We start from the raw sequence: 8,082 nt of genomic DNA on the forward strand, positions 1-8,082 counted from the left end.
ATATGTAGATTCAAAATGTCTCCTCTGATTTCATTAGAAGTCTGGACTGTCTGTTTTCCCTCTAAGATGCTGTGGAAAAATATTTGCAAAATTTTCCTTGCGAGTGAATGCATATTTCTTTCTGTACTAGTGAAGACCATTTTTTTGTCCTTCGTCTCTTACTGTATTTGAGCGTCTCCAGTGACCGAACAATAGAATTTATGTAAGACTGTGAAGGTCAGAAAAGATATATATCATTGTTAAAGGGTTTGTGAGGGTTGCAAATTATAAGGCAAAGAATGGACAAATATTTCAGAATAGCTGAGTAACTGCAAAACAATATAAAATGTTTGGTAATTCATACAAGAAGAAATCTTTAGTTGGTACCTGCAACTATTAAAGAATGCCACAAGAATATCCACCACCCTTTGACAATTTAGAAAGCACTTCCTCTTAGAAGTGGCACATTCAGGGATATTTATGGGAATCCTTATGTTGTTACACATGAATGTAAGACCCTCTATGGCCATTATTTGTTATCTTCATTCTATTATTCAGAGAGATGCTTGCAGGGATTTTCCTAATGAGTCTCAGGCATAATTGGGCATTGTTTATTGGGTTAAAATAAACCTTGCCTGGTGCAGGGAAGCGAACACAAAGTATCAATGCTGCTTGTTTAAATAATATAAAGTTCTGATGAGAAACTGACTTCAAAGACTAGTGGGTCCATGTACACCAGGAATCAATTTGGATTACTGTGAAAGTCATAATTTATTATTTCAGCAAGCTCTTTATTCATCAGAACCAGGTGAACTATGAAGATCATGTCAAATATGGACTGTGAAGCCATGACACATCTACATGCATTGCAAATAGCCCCTGTTGAGACTTTTCTAAGTCTTGTTGAGAAAGCAACTGGTCTATGCAGCTGGTCTAAAGGTTGCATACAGTGCCAGCTACTTGATAACATCAGTACAGCCTTAAATAAGAGGCAGTTTGCAGGGATAATGATTTTCATAGAGAAGTTTGCCACCTCCTTCAAGATAACTGTAAGATAACAAAGAGAATGCTATTTCCTTTGGACTGTCCCTGCTGCATTCTCATACTGCTGTATTAATAGGGTGTGGAACAATCCAGTGTTAGATTTGACTGTGACTACCATTGGTACCAAGGAAGAGTTGTTGAATTATCCCAAAGGGATCAGAAGGCTGAAGGGAGTTCTTTACTCCCTGACATTAGAAGTGACTGTTAGGTGTCACTTACATCTAGCAATCCCAACACGGAAGTTTTCTGACTTGCTTCTTTCTTTTTCAAATGGAGCCCGATAACCCTCTCCAAGTTCTTTGGGAAAATGCACTGTGCCTGGATTCCCTTCAATGGCTCTGAATGTCACTGCAGCAGGAATCACAGACTTGTCGAGGAGTCAGGGTTGGAGTGCTGTTATAGCTGTGATGGTCCAGGAGTCAGAGAATCTAACGTGAAGGTACTACCAAAGCTTATTTACATAATATTTAACTCCGATGGGAAACCTAGATGCAACACTTACCAGGAAATCTCAAAAACTTTCTATTAGAATCATGTAGGTATTTTACAACATTAACATTGTCTGGATTTATTCTCTGGTATTTTGAACAGCTTGTACCAAGGCCTCTACAGCAGTAAAACAATAGAGGCATATCTTTGTTTTGTTTTGTACAGTTAACAAGTAAATCTTATTATGGATTAGGGAGAAACCCTTGAAATCCAATAGTCATCTGAGGACTAATGATGGTGAGGAAACTGTCTATAATGAAGATATAATATCATTGAAACAGAACATTGTCAAAGGATAATGGGTTCCTGCTGCTAGATATATGCTTAATCCAGTGATTTTATTTTTATTGTACAATATGATTAAAAATAAATTAAATATAATAGACTGGGAGATAATAGTGGTTTAGAGTGACAATTGCTCACTGTTCTTGTGTTATAAAGCCCTGTTCTGATAGGTTTAGAGAAAAAAACTTTTGTTGTACTTCCACCAGTAAGATTGCAGGGTTCAGAAAGGATGCTTTAAAAGGTAATGGCACTGTGCTTTTAATGAATCAAATAGCTTAGCTTGAAATTTCTCTTTGCAGTTTTTATTAGCAAATTAAGATCAGTCATCCAGCAAACTCCCTGGCTGACAAACTCATTTGGCATAATGAGGAAATTATTGACAGTTATCAAATTATACTAACTTTTCATTTAAAATAGGCCATATTTATCTAAGGTGTTTGTTTAGCTTTAGTGATCTGGACCCTGGAAATTGGACTTCTGGCTTAGACTCATTTAATTACTGTGTGATTCTGAACTGATGCTTTATGGATCTGAGATGTATGCATTTGCTTTGCCTGTGCAAAGTAAATGGGCCTTAGCTTAATGAATGTAAAGCATTTCTATGTTTACCATCATGCAAAGTCTAAAATGAAAAACAGCATCCTGAGACATTGCAGCAAATACAAATACAAAGTTTCATTTGTAAATAGAGACATGATTCACACATTTCATTTCCTCCATTCAGGAGGAAGGGAAGCACACAAAGTATTAGCAACATACATTGTTTTCTCTCTTTCGTTTGGGTTCTGATATAAGGTCCATTGAAGATTAGATCTTTGATCTGCTTTGAAATAACCAAGTGTCTTATTTGCCTGCTGTTAAGAAACTTCTTTTCTGAACTACAGAGTGAGCCACTGTCCAGAGATTCCAGTTGGAATGGGTCCTGTTTGGGATCCTTCTCTATAATGGATTTTAAAAAGTTTCCTATCCAAGTGCACTGTCACTGTCAAAGAACTAAGAATAAAGACAGACCCTAACTTTTGGCATCTGGTTCAATTTCAGCCCAGATCGGTGGTCACTTAAAGTTGTCACTATCCGAGGGCAGCTGGGCTTCTATGTAAGGTGGGTTCAGCGCATCTCAGAACACATATCTTCTCAGTTACATATGCCACATAAATTCAGTTGTACCTCTATCCTTTCCTTTGCTTCCTGGGGCATGCAGGTGAGTGGTTCTTTGCCCTTCCACCTTCTCAAGCTGGTGGTAGGAAAGCACCTTTATACATAGACTAGAGGGCATTTCTTAATTTTCCCAGACCATTTAGATATGGCAGAAACCCATGTGTAGGATACTGTGCTGGTTACTTATTCTGAGAGGCAGAAGATGGCACAAATGAGAACAAACTGTTCTAGTTCTATGAATATGGTTTATATTCAAGGTGGAAAGACATAGAAAAGGCATTACTAACACTCTTGAAAGGCATAGTTTATCCTATCAAAGTCTGTTCTTCACTACCCTTCAGGTATGCTGTGTTTTCCCAAGTGTCATGCAGGAACTAGATCAACTTTTAGGCTCTTAAAACAGGGTTCCTCCTCTATCCTGGCCACAGCTGACAGCTTTTCCTTCTACATCCTTAACTTGTTTCTGAACGGGAGTCCATGTTTTTTTTAAACATCTAGCAGATTCCCTGCTGTCTTAGTAGGAATCTATTACCATAGTTATTAATATATATATTTTTTAATTTCAGAAATATCTCTGGGGGGAAATACTTCCACTCTCCATTTCAACCAATTTTTTTAGCTCATGCTTAACAGATTAGATCTGGACCATCAAGAGGAATTGTTCTAGTATTGTTTCATTGTAGTTATTCTCCAGGGTGCTAGTTGCTCCTTTCTTACAGGTTTAAAAGCTTTATTAAGAAAATGTTAAAATAAAAAAATGTACATTAGAGGAGCAGGACTCTATCCATGGTAACCACATTGGTACATAGTAGTGAGATAATAGAATGAGCTTAGGCATTTCGTTAAGTGTGCTGTTGATGTTTGTCTGGGTAGAGTACTGTTAATATTGACATTTTTTCATGACAGTGGTAGGTATGAGAGAGACAGGACCCCATACACAATGACCACATGAATATGAAACTGTAGGATGGTAAAGCATTCTTAGTTATTGTCTTAGCGTACAGTCTAGATTTGCCCAGTGTGAGTATTGTCCATCAGTCCTTATCAGAGTTTATAGTAGAAGGGGAAGGGGCAGGGGATCCAACAGAGTATGGTGGTCCAGTCACACCCCGCTTTGACTGATGAGATCAAAGAGCTTTCTGGGCATGTGTAGCACAACTGATTAGCATGGAGGTCCATATGCAGTGAGCTCTGAGCTCACCAGCTGATCAGTGCAGGTTCTCTGCATGCACAGTGAGCTCTTAAGGTGCTCATACCCCAGTCAAAATCCCTGGAAGTATGTCTGTGAGCTCACCGTGCTTGCAGAGTTCTGTCAGCAGGCACACCGACAGCCCATGAGCTCAAGGAACTCATTGCACATGTGCTGCACAGCCAGGGGTGACGCATAGGGGGTGTACATGCACCCCCTGAGTGTGGCAGTGCACCCCCTACAAACAGGTACCACTAACACTGCCAGCAGCACCTGCGGGTGGTTGCCTCTCACCACCCCACCCTCCCTACTGCCAATACGCGGTGTCTGCAGGTGGTCAGTGATCTCCGCTGGCCGCCACTGGTCTGCAGGTGTTCGCTGGCTCCTGGTCGGCACTTGCCACCCCCTCCCCGAACACGGGCAGCGGTGTCTATGGGAGCTCTCCGCTTACCGCTGCCGCCCGCCTGCCACCGCCATGCCCCCCCCACCTGCTGGGGGCACGCATCGTTCATGTGCACAGTTAAAGGATGGGGGGCATGGAAGTAGATTATCCATGATAGTTTTAAAATACATTTGGGTTCTGGAACATAGAAACAGTATTTTGGATACACTTTCATAGTATCATAGAGAAGTAGGGCTGGAAGGGCCCTGCAGATGTCATTTAGTTCAACCCCCTACCTGAGGCAGGTTCGTCTGGATCCAAGCCATCCTGTACAAATCCATTGTCTAACCTATTAACAAAACTACACAATCAATCCTGCTACAATCAAAAGGCACAGCACCCTAACTTGCCACAGGTGAAGAAGGGGGACCATGGTGGCCAACATCCTGCTGCTGTAAAGGTTCTTAAAATACGCTTGAGAGATCTAAGAAAAAGGGCTACAGCCCCTCGTATAGAGGAAGTTAGAAACCCCACAGCCCATACCAGTCTGCCCATATGGTAACATTCTTTTCTGATCCCAAATACAGCAATCAGTTTCACACTGGGTGGAGGGGCAACACCCTCTATTCAGGAATCTCTAAGGTTAAATCCTAGCAGGAGCACTGGTACACCCTAGATAAAATCTCTAGCTTTGGCTGTGGCCAACACCCAATGCTTCTGAGGAAGGCAAACAAAAAACCCCCCTGATTAGCTGTAGCAGCAGGAGGGGGAAAAAATCCTTCCCAGCCCCATTGTGGCAACCTGCAAAGCCAAGAAGTATGGGAAATACCCATAAAAAACCATAGGAATAGCTGTGCCTAGATCACCCCTGACCAATGCTTATCCAAACTCTTCTTGAACGATGGAGATTGCACAAATTCCTGGGTATCCTATTCTATTGCCTCCCTGTTCTAACAGTAAAGTTTTTCCTGATATCCAATCTCAACCCACTTTGCTGCAACTTCAAGCCATTGGTTCATGTCCAATGCTGCAGCAAGAGAGCAAAGGATCCCTCTTCTTTATGTGACAGCCCTTAAGATATTCAAACCATATGGCCTCTCTTAAGGATCTTTTCTGCAAGCTGTCTATTTCCTTCAACCTCTCCTCATACGGCTTGCCTTCCAAGTCCTTTATCATTTTTGTCACCTGCCTCTGGACCTTCTCTAACTTCTTCATGTCCTTTTTAAAACGTGGTTCCCAAATCTGCACACAGTACTCTAGATGAGGTCTACCCAATAATGAGTAAAGAGGCACTATTACCTTCTATGTCTTGCACTTAATGCTTCTGTTGATGCATCCCAAAAGCACATTAGCCTTTCATACAGTTGCATCAAACTGCAAACTCATAGTGAATCTGTAATCTGCCAAGATTCTCAGGTCCTTCCTCCTCCATGTCACTCATTTTGTATTTTTGATTATCTTTCTCAAAGTATAGCACCTTGTATTTGTCAGCACTGAACTTCATCCTGTTAGGTCCAGCTTTCTAATCTCAAGATTCTTCTGAATTGTTCTCTGAGTTCACAGTCTTTCTCAAAGTCATGCCATCTGCAAATTTGCTCAAAAAGCTCTTAATTCCAGCATCTGAATCATTAAAAAACACATTGAACAGTAGCAGGCCCAGGACAGGCCCCAGTGGGACACCCTACTTAAAACCTCCTGCTATTCTGACATGGATCCATCTTTTTCGTGGCTAGTGAGCCAGTTGTCTATCCATCTTCCAGTATTTTTGTCTAGCCTACATTTCTCCAATTTGTTTATGAGAAGGGCCATGTGGGACTTTGTCAAAAGCCTTGCTGAAGTCCAGGTAGACTATATCCACATCATTCTCTTCATCCACCCAAGTACAGGCAGTCCTCAGACTTACGACACAATTGGTTTCTGAAAACGGTGACTTAAGTCAAAACGTTGTATCTTGGAACCAATTTTCTCATAAGAAACAATGTTATAAGGGGGGATTGGTTGAACCAAGGCCTGATACCCTATTTTCACTAAAAATACCTCAGAATTTTGTACTCGATCAATTATATAGCTATATAGTAAATATAGTATAGTATTAGTAGTAATTATATAGTTATACAGTAATGTAGCTACTTTAATGTATTTATATTGTAAATAGCAATCATATTGATTTGGAAAGACTTCTTTGAGGTGACTTTGTTGGACTTTTTGAAGGGTTCTTGACTGGAGTCTTCTCAGGAGTCTTGGCTGCAGGTTTTCTGGAGTCTAGTCTGCTTTCTTAAAGAAAGTGTCCAAGGAAGTTTGGACAAATGCTCTCCAGGGAGATGAGTGACTCAGTGAACTTGTTCGCTGGCGTGGCATCACATCAGATCAAGCATTGTAAAGTTGACACTGATGTCATAAAGTTGAAACAGGGTGTTAATTTATAAAGGATGTAAGTGCAAAAAGTTGTAACTCAAAATGTCTTAAGTTGAGGACTGCATGTAGTTACTTTGTTGAAGGAGGAAATCAAGCTTGTTTGTCACATTTTATTCTTAGTAAATCCATGCTGGCTGCTTGTGATCAGCCTTTCCTTCCCCAGTTGCTTGCAAATGGATTTCCTTATGATATACTTCAGGACTTCCCAGGTACTGAGGTGTGGCTAACCAGTTTGTAGTTCCCAGGGTCCTCCTTTTTGCCTTTCTAAAAAAGGATGCTATGTTAGCCTTTTCAGACATTGCTAAATAAGCCCTCTTCCCTCTGCTTGTTGCAAACAGAGAGAGGTTTCCTAGATTCAGTAAGATAAAAAATGGCTTCCTTGTTGTCAGTCTTCTGTACGCTAGTGTGAACCCTAAGTAAAGACCATCCAGGCTGAAATACAGTGGGATGTTTGCCCTGGCTGACTCCATATCTAATGTGTGGAGGAACAAACATGAAATAGGAAACAATCCCAAATTATGTGCTGCCAACCCGTAACTTTCACATCAACTAAATTTGGTTTTAAAAAGCCAACAACAGTTTAGCTTTTCTGATGAAACTGAACACAGGAAGTGACAGCTTCTTGGGCAGGGGTGGGCAAAATACGGCTCACGGGCTGCATCCAGCCTGCGAGGCCTGTAAAAAAAGTTGGAAATTAATATTTAGGATTAATATAATTTTATATTAATATATAAAATTAATAGTAGGACCCAGGGGAAGCCCAGCAGGCTCCAACAACAGTTGGGGTTTCTGGGCTGGGAGCACATGGCTGCCCTGGTGCAGGAAGCTCAGGTAAGGGGGATGGGACCCCAGGCAGGGAAGGAGTGCGTGGGGTGGGGGGGGAAGCCTGGTGCCCCACACTGCAGCTGCTTGCAGCCCACGTGGGGCTGCCTGTGCCCGTTCCAGACAGCCCTGTGAGCGCCTGCAGTGTGGGGCACTGGGCATGAGGCAGCTGAGGGGCCACTTCCCTCCATGCTCAGCTTTTTCCTGGGCTCCTTCCCTGTGTGGAGAAAAGCGGCCCCTCACTCGCCTCATGCCCAGTGCCCCACGCACCACGCTGCAGGCGCTCGCAGCCTGTGCGGGGCTGTCCAGAGCAGGCACA

This window comes from Crocodylus siamensis, chromosome 4 (assembly GCF_052110815.1).
Source record: "Crocodylus siamensis isolate JL-2025a chromosome 4, ASM5211081v1, whole genome shotgun sequence".
Taxonomy (NCBI): Eukaryota; Metazoa; Chordata; order Crocodylia; family Crocodylidae; genus Crocodylus; species Crocodylus siamensis.